At 43.3% G+C, this 15,335-nt stretch overlaps 18 non-coding genes across 18 annotated transcripts; 14 read left to right on the top strand and 4 right to left on the bottom strand.

The window, feature by feature from the left end:
• Nucleotides 1-643: 643 nt before the first annotated feature.
• On the bottom strand, nucleotides 644-738 carry TRNAI-UAU (transfer RNA isoleucine (anticodon UAU)). Its single transcript has 2 exons — nucleotides 701-738; nucleotides 644-679 (listed from the first exon to the last, which is right to left on the bottom strand). It is a non-coding gene; the product is annotated as a tRNA-Ile (tRNA).
• Nucleotides 739-1,218: 480 nt separating this feature from the next.
• On the top strand, nucleotides 1,219-1,295 carry TRNAS-GCU (transfer RNA serine (anticodon GCU)). Its single transcript has one exon. It is a non-coding gene; the product is annotated as a tRNA-Ser (tRNA).
• A 465-nt stretch (nucleotides 1,296-1,760) lies between these two features.
• TRNAT-UGU (transfer RNA threonine (anticodon UGU)) lies at nucleotides 1,761-1,832 on the top strand. The gene has a single exon. It is a non-coding gene; the product is annotated as a tRNA-Thr (tRNA).
• A 687-nt stretch (nucleotides 1,833-2,519) lies between these two features.
• On the top strand, nucleotides 2,520-2,601 carry TRNAS-GCU (transfer RNA serine (anticodon GCU)). The gene has a single exon. It is a non-coding gene; the product is annotated as a tRNA-Ser (tRNA).
• A 546-nt stretch (nucleotides 2,602-3,147) lies between these two features.
• On the top strand, nucleotides 3,148-3,219 carry TRNAT-CGU (transfer RNA threonine (anticodon CGU)). Its single transcript has one exon. It is a non-coding gene; the product is annotated as a tRNA-Thr (tRNA).
• A 1,488-nt stretch (nucleotides 3,220-4,707) lies between these two features.
• Nucleotides 4,708-4,802, bottom strand: TRNAI-UAU (transfer RNA isoleucine (anticodon UAU)). Its single transcript has 2 exons — nucleotides 4,765-4,802; nucleotides 4,708-4,743 (listed from the first exon to the last, which is right to left on the bottom strand). It is a non-coding gene; the product is annotated as a tRNA-Ile (tRNA).
• A 1,022-nt stretch (nucleotides 4,803-5,824) lies between these two features.
• On the top strand, nucleotides 5,825-5,896 carry TRNAT-UGU (transfer RNA threonine (anticodon UGU)). Its single transcript has one exon. It is a non-coding gene; the product is annotated as a tRNA-Thr (tRNA).
• Nucleotides 5,897-6,583: 687 nt separating this feature from the next.
• Nucleotides 6,584-6,665, top strand: TRNAS-GCU (transfer RNA serine (anticodon GCU)). The gene has a single exon. It is a non-coding gene; the product is annotated as a tRNA-Ser (tRNA).
• A 546-nt stretch (nucleotides 6,666-7,211) lies between these two features.
• TRNAT-CGU (transfer RNA threonine (anticodon CGU)) lies at nucleotides 7,212-7,283 on the top strand. The gene has a single exon. It is a non-coding gene; the product is annotated as a tRNA-Thr (tRNA).
• A 1,488-nt stretch (nucleotides 7,284-8,771) lies between these two features.
• Nucleotides 8,772-8,866, bottom strand: TRNAI-UAU (transfer RNA isoleucine (anticodon UAU)). Its single transcript has 2 exons — nucleotides 8,829-8,866; nucleotides 8,772-8,807 (listed from the first exon to the last, which is right to left on the bottom strand). It is a non-coding gene; the product is annotated as a tRNA-Ile (tRNA).
• Nucleotides 8,867-9,888: 1,022 nt separating this feature from the next.
• Nucleotides 9,889-9,960, top strand: TRNAT-UGU (transfer RNA threonine (anticodon UGU)). The gene has a single exon. It is a non-coding gene; the product is annotated as a tRNA-Thr (tRNA).
• Nucleotides 9,961-10,647: 687 nt separating this feature from the next.
• Nucleotides 10,648-10,729, top strand: TRNAS-GCU (transfer RNA serine (anticodon GCU)). The gene has a single exon. It is a non-coding gene; the product is annotated as a tRNA-Ser (tRNA).
• A 546-nt stretch (nucleotides 10,730-11,275) lies between these two features.
• On the top strand, nucleotides 11,276-11,347 carry TRNAT-CGU (transfer RNA threonine (anticodon CGU)). The gene has a single exon. It is a non-coding gene; the product is annotated as a tRNA-Thr (tRNA).
• A 1,488-nt stretch (nucleotides 11,348-12,835) lies between these two features.
• Nucleotides 12,836-12,930, bottom strand: TRNAI-UAU (transfer RNA isoleucine (anticodon UAU)). The gene is made up of 2 exons: nucleotides 12,893-12,930; nucleotides 12,836-12,871 (listed from the first exon to the last, which is right to left on the bottom strand). It is a non-coding gene; the product is annotated as a tRNA-Ile (tRNA).
• Nucleotides 12,931-13,410: 480 nt separating this feature from the next.
• TRNAS-GCU (transfer RNA serine (anticodon GCU)) lies at nucleotides 13,411-13,487 on the top strand. The gene has a single exon. It is a non-coding gene; the product is annotated as a tRNA-Ser (tRNA).
• Nucleotides 13,488-13,952: 465 nt separating this feature from the next.
• TRNAT-UGU (transfer RNA threonine (anticodon UGU)) lies at nucleotides 13,953-14,024 on the top strand. Its single transcript has one exon. It is a non-coding gene; the product is annotated as a tRNA-Thr (tRNA).
• Nucleotides 14,025-14,585: 561 nt separating this feature from the next.
• Nucleotides 14,586-14,668, top strand: TRNAS-GCU (transfer RNA serine (anticodon GCU)). Its single transcript has one exon. It is a non-coding gene; the product is annotated as a tRNA-Ser (tRNA).
• A 564-nt stretch (nucleotides 14,669-15,232) lies between these two features.
• On the top strand, nucleotides 15,233-15,304 carry TRNAT-CGU (transfer RNA threonine (anticodon CGU)). Its single transcript has one exon. It is a non-coding gene; the product is annotated as a tRNA-Thr (tRNA).
• Nucleotides 15,305-15,335: the final 31 nt, after the last annotated feature.

Raw genomic sequence — 15,335 nt, 5'->3', positions numbered from 1 at the left:
ACTGGGCATGGCCCTGTGTAAGGTAGGGTGAGCAGGGGACCACTTGCAACTAACCTTCGGCACCAATCAGGCATGGAGAGGTCTGTGCAAATGCCCAGCCCTTTAGCAATCTCGATCTGCAAAACCTTCAACTCCTAATTCTCATGGCTCCCAGAAGCCCTAGCCCATATGCAAATGAGGCGAGTTCCTATCAGCATCCTTGTTCTGCTTGATTTTATCAAAGTGACTGCCTGATTAGTGAAAGGGTATTTATTCTCAGAGGTTTGCTTCAAAGGCGATAATGCAGTAAATAGACAACATTATTCTTTGTAAGTTGATATTGTCTCCTGGATCCTACTCCAGTAACCCTTTTTCTACCTTTACAAATGTCTTCCGTAAGTGGTGCTCAGCAGAAAATGGAGTATAATAACAGTTGACATTTTTTATTTTCTGTTCTATTTTCAAAAACCCTCCGTAGCTGTATTTAAAGCGCAAACACCCCATAAATAACTTGCAATGAGTATTCCATGTCTAAAAGGCAGAGGAGCTGTCATACAACATTAACTGACAATCAAGGAAACCTTGAGGTGAACCAAAAAATGTCCAGAACATTTATTGGTTCAATAATTCAGTTTTGAGGTGAATTAGTAAAAAGTTCCAAAGTTGCTCCAGGTGAGGCTTGAACTCACAACCTCGGCATTGCTCACTGCATGTACTGCTGTATAAGTACCGCGCGCTAACCGATTGCGCCACTGGAGCTGCTGTGTTTTGGTTTTCAACATGAAACTACACCCACAAACACACACACAAGTGTACAAAAGCACCCACAAGCTCTGGCATTGTCTTTTTAGCTGACACCAAATTATGGGTGCCTTGTAGTGCCCATATTGTGCCACTGGAGCTTACCTTTTAGCCTGATATACACTTTGCCACTGATGTTCAGCCAATGGTGCAGTCAAATGTCCCTTCTACATTTTTGTCATGCTGCAGGCAGTGCCACTGGAGCCAGCATGATGCTCTTCCTCATATTCAACACGTGTCAATTGAAACACCTCCCAATGTCATCTTGGCGATGCCTATAAACACCCCAGGACTTTGATGAATTTTTCTCAACAGCAAGTGAGGCAGTTTTCCTGCAAACGGCTGGATGTACCTCAACAAGGAACGCATTGTGGTTCTATTTTGAAGATGTTTGTGTTATTACCTGTAAAGACTTGAATGCCTAACATAATCCCTGTAGACGAGGTGGCCGAGTGGTTAAGGCGATGGACTGCTAATCTACTGTACACGCGTGGTTTCGAATCCCACCTTTGTCGATTTTAACTTTTGAAATCTTTTTTAAACATCTGCATTGCTCTAAGCACCATTGCCATTGGCTTTCAAAGAACATACAGACAAAAGTGAAAATATGCATGTTAGTTGATTAAGAAGGACACAAACAAGGTTGTCGTGTTACTGGCAGGAATGCAATCTGCTGTGCTTGACTACCCTTTGAGCCAGAATCCGGATAGAAATTTAAAAAAGCAAAGGTAATATCCATATTGTCTCTCTGCTGCCATGTACATGTTTTTTTCAACTTTCACGCATCACATCTCCTCATTAGTCACCCTAAAATTGCACGGAATACGCACAAATTAGCTGCTCCTCAAAAAATCGGCCAGAAAAAAACAGGTCAAATCACAATCATATACATACATTCTCACACACCCTTCAAATATGTCTACCCAGTAAACATCATGTTGTGTGCTCGTTGTGTTGCTGTTATGCGTCGTAACCTGAGGGGCTCTGTAGCTCAGTGGCAGAGCACTGGTCTTGTAAACCAGGGGTCGTGAGTTCGATCCTCATCAGGGCCTCCAAATGGTAATTTTCTTGAACATTGTTGAATAGGAACTGATATTGCACATTGTACCTGTGCAACCTTTTACCAATGGATTCGGGCCTATAACAAAGCCACAAGCGCAAGGTGTCTGAATAGTCTGTGGGGAAGGTCGGCTTTCTGGACCTAATTTCTTCAAGAAAAAGACCTTGATAATCTTGTGATGACAGATGCAGATTATCACGGTGAAGCCCTTACTCTATTGAACAGTACAGCGGTTCTGGGTTGCACGCCTTTCTCTATTTTCAGGGACGTTGATGTGGCAAAATTTAATTGGAAAAGGGTTATTGCCATCACTCACTATTTAAATTCAATGACATCACAGGAAGCAGCAGCATCTGAACTTTGATCTTGGCTGGAAACGTTGAATGATGCCAAACACTGGGAAACTGGAGCTTGCGTTATGCTGGTTTTACTACTAATGGTGTGCCATACGGAAGCTCAAGCACCTTCCTCTGGATTAGTGTTGTGAACCCTCCAGGAGCTCTTGTTATATTTTTCTGAACTTCAACTTGATGTGTTTATCTATCAATGGCCGGGTAAGGAAGAACGAGTCAACGATCTTGTTTCTACTATGACAAACATGATCTATTTTTCACTGACTTTGCACCACCATTGTTTTATCTCTTCTTTAAGCATGGGACTCGAGCACCGTTCCCAAACAGACGAGGTGGCCGAGTGGTTAAGGCGATGGACTGCTAATCCATTGTGCTCTGCACGCGTGGGTTCGAATCCCACCTTCGTCGTATTTTTTCTTTATAGTCTGCATTTAAACATAGACCAAAGTCTTTCAACCTCCCTGTGAAAGACAGGAATGAGTACAGATATGGAAATAGAGATGTAAAAATAAGTTCATTGGTGCAGGCGGAGAATGAAATTAGTCAAAGACTTTCCTCGTAGGTTTCCATTCTTTACTATTATAGGAGCCAAAATCAGCGCAGTTAGTAAACTCCCAAGCTTACATCCCAAATTCTTTTTTCTTTTAGTTGTCTGCCTTTTACATGTTCCTTTTGCCATCATTCTGACCTGCTATCTAAACTCATGAACCTGTTCAGCATCCTACTCAATACATACATACCCGTAAAAGTACATACTCAAACGCATACCGACAATGTATCACCAACATAAGCACACACGCTTTCGCAAATCAGATGTATGATGACGTACTGAACACATGCAGAGATATACAGCCATTTTTACACAACCAGAAATTCATATACCTGGAGATCTACCTAGGTAAAACCCATGGTTTCTTTGCACTTTCTGTTGTTGGCTGTGAGCAAGCAGCAGGTGGCCTTGTAGCTCAGTGGCAGAGCACTGGTCTCGTAAACCAGGGGTCATGAGTTCAAACCTCATCAGGGCCTCGGGCGGATTATTTTCAAAAAGCACGGGGAAGAGAAGCCAGAGTTGCACCATCTACAGAGAACCTTTTATGACGGGATGCATCCTCATAATTGAAGTCTTCCACAGAAGGAGTGAAATAGAGTTCGAGAGGAAGGCCTAATGTTTTCAGGCAAAGGCTGACAAAAACCTTGCTATGTCGCATGTAGCTGCTTTGGTGAAAAGACTGTTCAAGTTCACAATGCAACGGAGGGGTGTTCCCCATCTCCATACAATCATCTCTTTGATAATGTAAACGTGCCAGGCGTGTTGAAAGACAAAGACAGACACAACCGCACATACCAGTTGAAGAAAGACAGCCAGCAAATACATTTGTATAGAGGTAAGCAAGCCTCAATTAGAGATGTGAGTCCCTCCGTTTCTGCGGGAGTCCACAAGTTTAATAAAAAATGAACACATATCTTTCATGTTCTAATGATTACCAATCTTTCTGATTAGCTCTGCATAGCTCCAATGGCTATGTGTGTGTGTGTGTGTGTATGTGCCCGTGTGTGTAGGGGAAGGGGTCGGTAGATGTGTTCACGCAGAGCAAGTTGCATACATCGCCAACAGCCATTCTCTCCTGCTCCTGTGCATCCAGTTCGGAAGCGAACCCACCCAATTGTTCTATATGTCTGCTACCCTGACCGCATTCACACATCATTGGCTATTAGTATGCAGCTTGTGGGCGCTGTCAATGGGATATAAGCACCATTCCCCATGTCTGCAATAGCTAGACCAGATTCTGAGGTATGATGAGCAGGGGTCCAGGCACTTCGCCTGACGAACGCCGGGCTTAGCCCTGCCGGGCCTAGCCCTGAGGGGCCTAACTGGGCATGGCCCTGTGTAAGGTAGGGTGAGCAGGGGACCACTTGCAACTAACCTTCGGCACCAATCAGGCATGGAGAGGTCTGTGCAAATGCCCAGCCCTTTAGCAATCTCGATCTGCAAAACCTTCAACTCCTAATTCTCATGGCTCCCAGAAGCCCTAGCCCATATGCAAATGAGGCGAGTTCCTATCAGCATCCTTGTTCTGCTTGATTTTATCAAAGTGACTGCCTGATTAGTGAAAGGGTATTTATTCTCAGAGGTTTGCTTCAAAGGCGATAATGCAGTAAATAGACAACATTATTCTTTGTAAGTTGATATTGTCTCCTGGATCCTACTCCAGTAACCCTTTTTCTACCTTTACAAATGTCTTCCGTAAGTGGTGCTCAGCAGAAAATGGAGTATAATAACAGTTGACATTTTTTATTTTCTGTTCTATTTTCAAAAACCCTCCGTAGCTGTATTTAAAGCGCAAACACCCCATAAATAACTTGCAATGAGTATTCCATGTCTAAAAGGCAGAGGAGCTGTCATACAACATTAACTGACAATCAAGGAAACCTTGAGGTGAACCAAAAAATGTCCAGAACATTTATTGGTTCAATAATTCAGTTTTGAGGTGAATTAGTAAAAAGTTCCAAAGTTGCTCCAGGTGAGGCTTGAACTCACAACCTCGGCATTGCTCACTGCATGTACTGCTGTATAAGTACCGCGCGCTAACCGATTGCGCCACTGGAGCTGCTGTGTTTTGGTTTTCGACATGAAACTACACCCACAAACACACACACAAGTGTACAAAAGCACCCACAAGCTCTGGCATTGTCTTTTTAGCTGACACCAAATTATGGGTGCCTTGTAGTGCCCATATTGTGCCACTGGAGCTTACCTTTTAGCCTGATATACACTTTGCCACTGATGTTCAGCCAATGGTGCAGTCAAATGTCCCTTCTACATTTTTGTCATGCTGCAGGCAGTGCCACTGGAGCCAGCATGATGCTCTTCCTCATATTCAACACGTGTCAATTGAAACACCTCCCAATGTCATCTTGGCGATGCCTATAAACACCCCAGGACTTTGATGAATTTTTCTCAACAGCAAGTGAGGCAGTTTTCCTGCAAACGGCTGGATGTACCTCAACAAGCAGCGCATTGTGGTTCTATTTTGAAGATGTTTGTGTTATTACCTGTAAAGACTTGAATGCCTAACATAATCCCTGTAGACGAGGTGGCCGAGTGGTTAAGGCGATGGACTGCTAATCTGCTGTACACGCGTGGTTTCGAATCCCACCTTTGTCGATTTTAACTTTTGAAATCTTTTTTAAACATCTGCATTGCTCTAAGCACCATTGCCATTGGCTTTCAAAGAACATACAGACAAAAGTGAAAATATGCATGTTAGTTGATTAAGAAGGACACAAACAAGGTTGTCGTGTTACTGGCAGGAATGCAATCTGCTGTGCTTGACTACCCTTTGAGCCAGAATCCGGATAGAAATTTAAAAAAGCAAAGGTAATATCCATATTGTCTCTCTGCTGCCATGTACATGTTTTTTTCAACTTTCACGCATCACATCTCCTCATTAGTCACCCTAAAATTGCACGGAATACGCACAAATTAGCTGCTCCTCAAAAAATCGGCCAGAAAAAAACAGGTCAAATCACAATCATATACATACATTCTCACACACCCTTCAAATATGTCTACCCAGTAAACATCATGTTGTGTGCTCGTTGTGTTGCTGTTATGCGTCGTAACCTGAGGGGCTCTGTAGCTCAGTGGCAGAGCACTGGTCTTGTAAACCAGGGGTCGTGAGTTCGATCCTCATCAGGGCCTCCAAATGGTAATTTTCTTGAACATTGTTGAATAGGAACTGATATTGCACATTGTACCTGTGCAACCTTTTACCAATGGATTCGGGCCTATAACAAAGCCACAAGCGCAAGGTGTCTGAATAGTCTGTGGGGAAGGTCGGCTTTCTGGACCTAATTTCTTCAAGAAAAAGACCTTGATAATTTTGTGATGACAGATGCAGATGATCACGGTGAAGCCCTTACTCTATTGAACAGTACAGCGGTTCTGGGTTGCACGCCTTTCTCTATTTTCAGGGACGTTGATGTGGCAAAATTTAATTGGAAAAGGGTTATTGCCATCACTCACTATTTAAATTCAATGACATCACAGGAAGCAGCAGCATCTGAACTTTGATCTTGGCTGGAAACGTTGAATGATGCCAAACACTGGGAAACTGGAGCTTGCGTTATGCTGGTTTTACTACTAATGGTGTGCCATACGGAAGCTCAAGCACCTTCCTCTGGATTAGTGTTGTGAACCCTCCAGGAGCTCTTGTTATATTTTTCTGAACTTCAACTTGATGTGTTTATCTATCAATGGCCGGGTAAGGAAGAACGAGTCAACGATCTTGTTTCTATTATGACAAACATGATCTATTTTTCACTGACTTTGCACCACCATTGTTTTATCTCTTCTTTAAGCATGGGATTCGAGCACCGTTCCCAAACAGACGAGGTGGCCGAGTGGTTAAGGCGATGGACTGCTAATCCATTGTGCTCTGCACGCGTGGGTTCGAATCCCACCTTCGTCGTATTTTTTCTTTATAGTTTGCATTTAAACATAGACCAAAGTCTTTCAACCTCCCTGTGAAAGACAGGAATGAGTACAGATATGGAAATAGAGATGTAAAAATAAGTTCATTGGTGCAGGCGGAGAATGAAATTAGTCAAAGACTTTCCTCGTAGGTTTCCATTCTTTACTATTATAGGAGCCAAAATCAGCGCAGTTAGTAAACTCCCAAGCTTACATCCCAAATTCTTTTTTCTTTTAGTTGTCTGCCTTTTACATGTTCCTTTTGCCATCATTCTGACCTGCTATCTAAACTCATGAACCTGTTCAGCATCCTACTCAATACATACATACCCGTAAAAGTACATACTCAAACGCATACCGACAATGTATCACCAACATAAGCACACACGCTTTCGCAAATCAGATGTATGATGACGTACTGAACACATGCAGAGATATACAGCCATTTTTACACAACCAGAAATTCATATACCTGGAGATCTACCTAGGTAAAAACCATGGTTTCTTTGCACTTTCTGTTGTTGGCTGTGAGCAAGCAGCAGGTGGCCTTGTAGCTCAGTGGCAGAGCACTGGTCTCGTAAACCAGGGGTCATGAGTTCAAACCTCATCAGGGCCTCGGGCGGATTATTTTCAAAAAGCACGGGGAAGAGAAGCCAGAGTTGCACCATCTACAGAGAACCTTTTATGACGGGATGCATCCTCATAATTGAAGTCTTCCACAGAAGGAGTGAAATAGAGTTCGAGAGGAAGGCCTAATGTTTTCAGGCAAAGACTGACAAAAACCTTGCAATGTCGCATGTAGCTGCTTTGGTGAAAAGACTGTTCAAGTTCACAATGCAACGGAGGGGTGTTCCCCATCTCCATACAATCATCTCTTTGATAATGTAAACGTGCCAGGCGTGTTGAAAGACAAAGACAGACACAACCGCACATACCAGTTGAAGAAAGACAGCCAGCAAACACATTTGTATAGAGGTAAGCAAGCCTCAATTAGAGATGTGAGTCCCTCCGTTTCTGCGGGAGTCCACAAGTTTAATAAAAAATGAACACATATCTTTCATGTTCTAATGATTACCAATCTTTCTGATTAGCTCTGCATAGCTCCAATGGCTATGTGTGTGTGTGTGTGTGTATGTGCCCGTGTGTGTAGGGGAAGGGGTCGGTAGATGTGTTCACGCAGAGCAAGTTGCATACATCGCCAACAGCCATTCTCTCCTGCTCCTGTGCATCCAGTTCGGAAGCGAACCCACCCAATTGTTCTATATGTCTGCTACCCTGACCGCATTCACACATCATTGGCTATTAGTATGCAGCTTGTGGGCGCTGTCAATGGGATATAAGCACCATTCCCCATGTCTGCAATAGCTAGACCAGATTCTGAGGTATGATGAGCAGAGGTCCAGGCACTTCGCCTGACGAACGCCGGGCTTAGCCCTGCCGGGCCTAGCCCTGAGGGGCCTAACTGGGCATGGCCCTGTGTAAGGTAGGGTGAGCAGGGGACCACTTGCAACTAACCTTCGGCACCAATCAGGCATGGAGAGGTCTGTGCAAATGCCCAGCCCTTTAGCAATCTCGATCTGCAAAACCTTCAACTCCTAATTCTCATGGCTCCCAGAAGCCCTAGCCCATATGCAAATGAGGCGAGTTCCTATCAGCATCCTTGTTCTGCTTGATTTTATCAAAGTGACTGCCTGATTAGTGAAAGGGTATTTATTCTCAGAGGTTTGCTTCAAAGGCGATAATGCAGTAAATAGACAACATTATTCTTTGTAAGTTGATATTGTCTCCTGGATCCTACTCCAGTAACCCTTTTTCTACCTTTACAAATGTCTTCCGTAAGTGGTGCTCAGCAGAAAATGGAGTATAATAACAGTTGACATTTTTTATTTTCTGTTCTATTTTCAAAAACCCTCCGTAGCTGTATTTAAAGCGCAAACACCCCATAAATAACTTGCAATGAGTATTCCATGTCTAAAAGGCAGAGGAGCTGTCATACAACATTAACTGACAATCAAGGAAACCTTGAGGTGAACCAAAAAATGTCCAGAACATTTATTGGTTCAATAATTCAGTTTTGAGGTGAATTAGTAAAAAGTTCCAAAGTTGCTCCAGGTGAGGCTTGAACTCACAACCTCGGCATTGCTCACTGCATGTACTGCTGTATAAGTACCGCGCGCTAACCGATTGCGCCACTGGAGCTGCTGTGTTTTGGTTTTCGACATGAAACTACACCCACAAACACACACACAAGTGTACAAAAGCACCCACAAGCTCTGGCATTGTCTTTTTAGCTGACACCAAATTATGGGTGCCTTGTAGTGCCCATATTGTGCCACTGGAGCTTACCTTTTAGCCTGATATACACTTTGCCACTGATGTTCAGCCAATGGTGCAGTCAAATGTCCCTTCTACATTTTTGTCATGCTGCAGGCAGTGCCACTGGAGCCAGCATGATGCTCTTCCTCATATTCAACACGTGTCAATTGAAACACCTCCCAATGTCATCTTGGCGATGCCTATAAACACCCCAGGACTTTGATGAATTTTTCTCAACAGCAAGTGAGGCAGTTTTCCTGCAAACGGCTGGATGTACCTCAACAAGCAGCGCATTGTGGTTCTATTTTGAAGATGTTTGTGTTATTACCTGTAAAGACTTGAATGCCTAACATAATCCCTGTAGACGAGGTGGCCGAGTGGTTAAGGCGATGGACTGCTAATCTGCTGTACACGCGTGGTTTCGAATCCCACCTTTGTCGATTTTAACTTTTGAAATCTTTTTTAAACATCTGCATTGCTCTAAGCACCATTGCCATTGGCTTTCAAAGAACATACAGACAAAAGTGAAAATATGCATGTTAGTTGATTAAGAAGGACACAAACAAGGTTGTCGTGTTACTGGCAGGAATGCAATCTGCTGTGCTTGACTACCCTTTGAGCCAGAATCCGGATAGAAATTTAAAAAAGCAAAGGTAATATCCATATTGTCTCTCTGCTGCCATGTACATGTTTTTTTCAACTTTCACGCATCACATCTCCTCATTAGTCACCCTAAAATTGCACGGAATACGCACAAATTAGCTGCTCCTCAAAAAATCGGCCAGAAAAAAACAGGTCAAATCACAATCATATACATACATTCTCACACACCCTTCAAATATGTCTACCCAGTAAACATCATGTTGTGTGCTCGTTGTGTTGCTGTTATGCGTCGTAACCTGAGGGGCTCTGTAGCTCAGTGGCAGAGCACTGGTCTTGTAAACCAGGGGTCGTGAGTTCGATCCTCATCAGGGCCTCCAAATGGTAATTTTCTTGAACATTGTTGAATAGGAACTGATATTGCACATTGTACCTGTGCAACCTTTTACCAATGGATTCGGGCCTATAACAAAGCCACAAGCGCAAGGTGTCTGAATAGTCTGTGGGGAAGGTCGGCTTTCTGGACCTAATTTCTTCAAGAAAAAGACCTTGATAATTTTGTGATGACAGATGCAGATGATCACGGTGAAGCCCTTACTCTATTGAACAGTACAGCGGTTCTGGGTTGCACGCCTTTCTCTATTTTCAGGGACGTTGATGTGGCAAAATTTAATTGGAAAAGGGTTATTGCCATCACTCACTATTTAAATTCAATGACATCACAGGAAGCAGCAGCATCTGAACTTTGATCTTGGCTGGAAACGTTGAATGATGCCAAACACTGGGAAACTGGAGCTTGCGTTATGCTGGTTTTACTACTAATGGTGTGCCATACGGAAGCTCAAGCACCTTCCTCTGGATTAGTGTTGTGAACCCTCCAGGAGCTCTTGTTATATTTTTCTGAACTTCAACTTGATGTGTTTATCTATCAATGGCCGGGTAAGGAAGAACGAGTCAACGATCTTGTTTCTATTATGACAAACATGATCTATTTTTCACTGACTTTGCACCACCATTGTTTTATCTCTTCTTTAAGCATGGGATTCGAGCACCGTTCCCAAACAGACGAGGTGGCCGAGTGGTTAAGGCGATGGACTGCTAATCCATTGTGCTCTGCACGCGTGGGTTCGAATCCCACCTTCGTCGTATTTTTTCTTTATAGTCTGCATTTAAACATAGACCAAAGTCTTTCAACCTCCCTGTGAAAGACAGGAATGAGTACAGATATGGAAATAGAGATGTAAAAATAAGTTCATTGGTGCAGTCGGAGAATGAAATTAGTCAAAGACTTTCCTCGTAGGTTTCCATTCTTTACTATTATAGGAGCCAAAATCAGCGCAGTTAGTAAACTCCCAAGCTTACATCCCAAATTCTTTTTTCTTTTAGTTGTCTGCCTTTTACATGTTCCTTTTGCCATCATTCTGACCTGCTATCTAAACTCATGAACCTGTTCAGCATCCTACTCAATACATACATACCCGTAAAAGTACATACTCAAACGCATACCGACAATGTATCACCAACATAAGCACACACGCTTTCGCAAATCAGATGTATGATGACGTACTGAACACATGCAGAGATATACAGCCATTTTTACACAACCAGAAATTCATATACCTGGAGATCTACCTAGGTAAAAACCATGGTTTCTTTGCACTTTCTGTTGTTGGCTGTGAGCAAGCAGCAGGTGGCCTTGTAGCTCAGTGGCAGAGCACTGGTCTCGTAAACCAGGGGTCATGAGTTCAAACCTCATCAGGGCCTCGGGCGGATTATTTTCAAAAAGCACGGGGAAGAGAAGCCAGAGTTGCACCATCTACAGAGAACCTTTTATGACGGGATGCATCCTCATAATTGAAGTCTTCCACAGAAGGAGTGAAATAGAGTTCGAGAGGAAGGCCTAATGTTTTCAGGCAAAGACTGACAAAAACCTTGCAATGTCGCATGTAGCTGCTTTGGTGAAAAGACTGTTCAAGTTCACAATGCAACGGAGGGGTGTTCCCCATCTCCATACAATCATCTCTTTGATAATGTAAACGTGCCAGGCGTGTTGAAAGACAAAGACAGACACAACCGCACATACCAGTTGAAGAAAGACAGCCAGCAAACACATTTGTATAGAGGTAAGCAAGCCTCAATTAGAGATGTGAGTCCCTCCGTTTCTGCGGGAGTCCACAAGTTTAATAAAAAATGAACACATATCTTTCATGTTCTAATGATTACCAATCTTTCTGATTAGCTCTGCATAGCTCCAATGGCTATGTGTGTGTGTGTGTGTGTATGTGCCCGTGTGTGTAGGGGAAGGGGTCGGTAGATGTGTTCACGCAGAGCAAGTTGCATACATCGCCAACAGCCATTCTCTCCTGCTCCTGTGCATCCAGTTCGGAAGCGAACCCACCCAATTGTTCTATATGTCTGCTACCCTGACCGCATTCACACATCATTGGCTATTAGTATGCAGCTTGTGGGCGCTGTCAATGGGATATAAGCACCATTCCCCATGTCTGCAATAGCTAGACCAGATTCTGAGGTATGATGAGCAGGGGTCCAGGCATTTCGCCTGACAAACGCCGGGCTTAGCCCTGCCGGGCCTAGCCCTGAGGGGCCTAACTGGGCATGGCCCTGTGTAAGGTAGGGTGAGCAGGGGACCACTTGCAACTAACCTTCGGCACCAATCAGGCATGGAGAGGTCTGTGCAAATGCCCAGCCCTTTAGCAATCTCGATCTGCAAAACCTTCAACTCCTAATTCTCATGGCTCCCAGAAGCCCTAGCCCATATGCAAATGAGGCGAGTTCCTATCAGCATCCTTGTTCTGCTTGATTTTATCAAAGTGACTGCCTGATTAGTGAAAGGGTATTTATTCTCAGAGGTTTGCTTCAAAGGCGATAATGCAGTAAATAGACAACATTATTCTTTGTAAGTTGATATTGTCTCCTGGATCCTACTCCAGTAACCCTTTTTCTACCTTTACAAATGTCTTCCGTAAGTGGTGCTCAGCAGAAAATGGAGTATAATAACAGTTGACATTTTTTATTTTCTGTTCTATTTTCAAAAACCCTCCGTAGCTGTATTTAAAGCGCAAACACCCCATAAATAACTTGCAATGAGTATTCCATGTCTAAAAGGCAGAGGAGCTGTCATACAACATTAACTGACAATCAAGGAAACCTTGAGGTGAACCAAAAAATGTCCAGAACATTTATTGGTTCAATAATTCAGTTTTGAGGTGAATTAGTAAAAAGTTCCAAAGTTGCTCCAGGTGAGGCTTGAACTCACAACCTCGGCATTGCTCACTGCATGTACTGCTGTATAAGTACCGCGCGCTAACCGATTGCGCCACTGGAGCTGCTGTGTTTTGGTTTTCAACATGAAACTACACCCACAAACACACACACAAGTGTACAAAAGCACCCACAAGCTCTGGCATTGTCTTTTTAGCTGACACCAAATTATGGGTGCCTTGTAGTGCCCATATTGTGCCACTGGAGCTTACCTTTTAGCCTGATATACACTTTGCCACTGATGTTCAGCCAATGGTGCAGTCAAATGTCCCTTCTACATTTTTGTCATGCTGCAGGCAGTGCCACTGGAGCCAGCATGATGCTCTTCCTCATATTCAACACGTGTCAATTGAAACACCTCCCAATGTCATCTTGGCGATGCCTATAAACACCCCAGGACTTTGATGAATTTTTCTCAACAGCAAGTGAGGCAGTTTTCCTGCAAACGGCTGGATGTACCTCAACAAGGAACGCATTGTGGTTCTATTTTGAAGATGTTTGTGTTATTACCTGTAAAGACTTGAATGCCTAACATAATCCCTGTAGACGAGGTGGCCGAGTGGTTAAGGCGATGGACTGCTAATCTACTGTACACGCGTGGTTTCGAATCCCACCTTTGTCGATTTTAACTTTTGAAATCTTTTTTAAACATCTGCATTGCTCTAAGCACCATTGCCATTGGCTTTCAAAGAACATACAGACAAAAGTGAAAATATGCATGTTAGTTGATTAAGAAGGACACAAACAAGGTTGTCGTGTTACTGGCAGGAATGCAATCTGCTGTGCTTGACTACCCTTTGAGCCAGAATCCGGATAGAAATTTAAAAAAGCAAAGGTAATATCCATATTGTCTCTCTGCTGCCATGTACATGTTTTTTTCAACTTTCACGCATCACATCTCCTCATTAGTCACCCTAAAATTGCACGGAATACGCACAAATTAGCTGCTCCTCAAAAAATCGGCCAGAAAAAAACAGGTCAAATCACAATCATATACATACATTCTCACACACCCTTCAAATATGTCTACCCAGTAAACATCATGTTGTGTGCTCGTTGTGTTGCTGTTATGCGTCGTAACCTGAGGGGCTCTGTAGCTCAGTGGCAGAGCACTGGTCTTGTAAACCAGGGGTCGTGAGTTCGATCCTCATCAGGGCCTCCAAATGGTAATTTTCTTGAACATTGTTGAATAGGAACTGATATTGCACATTGTACCTGTGCAACCTTTTACCAATGGATTCGGGCCTATAACAAAGCCACAAGCGCAAGGTGTCTGAATAGTCTGTGGGGAAGGTCGGCTTTCTGGACCTAATTTCTTCAAGAAAAAGACCTTGATAATCTTGTGATGACAGATGCAGATTATCACGGTGAAGCCCTTACTCTATTGAACAGTACAGCGGTTCTGGGTTGCACGCCTTTCTCTATTTTCAGGGACGTTGATGTGGCAAAATTTAATTGGAAAAGGGTTATTGCCATCACTCACTATTTAAATTCAATGACATCACAGGAAGCAGCAGCATCTGAACTTTGATCTTGGCTGGAAACGTTGAATGATGCCAAACACTGGGAAACTGGAGCTTGCGTTATGCTGGTTTTACTACTAATGGTGTGCCATACGGAAGCTCAAGCACCTTCCTCTGGATTAGTGTTGTGAACCCTCCAGGAGCTCTTGTTATATTTTTCTGAACTTCAACTTGATGTGTTTATCTATCAATGGCCGGGTAAGGAAGGCCGAGTGGTTAAGGCGATGGACTGCTAATCCATTGTGCTCTGCACGCGTGGGTTCGAATCCCACCTTCGTCGTATTTTTTCTTTATAGTCTGCATTTAAACATAGACCAAAGTCTTTCAACCTCCCTGTGAAAGACAGGAAAGACAGGAATGACAGGAATGAGTACAGATATGGAAATAGAGATGTAAAAATAAGTTCATTGGTGCAGGCGGAGAATGAAATTAGTCAAAGACTTTCCTCGTAGGTTTCCATTCTTTACTATTATAGGAGCCAAAATCAGCGCAGTTAGTAAACTCCCAAGCTTACATCCCAAATTCTTTTTTCTTTTAGTTGTCTGCCTTTTACATGTTCCTTTTGCCATCATTCTGACCTGCTATCTAAACTCATGAACCTGTTCAGCATCCTACTCAATACATACATACCCGTAAAAGTACATACTCAAACGCATACCGACAATGTATCACCAACATAAGCACACACGCTTTCGCAAATCAGATGTATGATGACGTACTGAACACATGCAGAGATATACAGCCATTTTTACACAACCAGAAATTCATATACCTGGAGATCTACCTAGGTAAAAACCATGGTTTCTTTGCACTTTCTGTTGTTGGCTGTGAGCAAGCAGCAGGTGGCCTTGTAGCTCAGTGGCAGAGCACTGGTCTCGTAAACCAGGGGTCATGAGTTCAAACCTCATCAGGGCCTCGGGCGGATTATTTTCAAAAAGCACGGGGAA

Source organism: Ambystoma mexicanum, chromosome 13, assembly GCF_040938575.1.
Source record: "Ambystoma mexicanum isolate Mex_15411 chromosome 13, UKY_AmexF1_1, whole genome shotgun sequence".
In the NCBI taxonomy this organism is placed as follows: domain Eukaryota; kingdom Metazoa; phylum Chordata; class Amphibia; order Caudata; family Ambystomatidae; genus Ambystoma; species Ambystoma mexicanum.
Note: the sequence above shows the minus strand (reverse complement) of the source record. Positions and strands in the feature narration are given on the sequence as shown.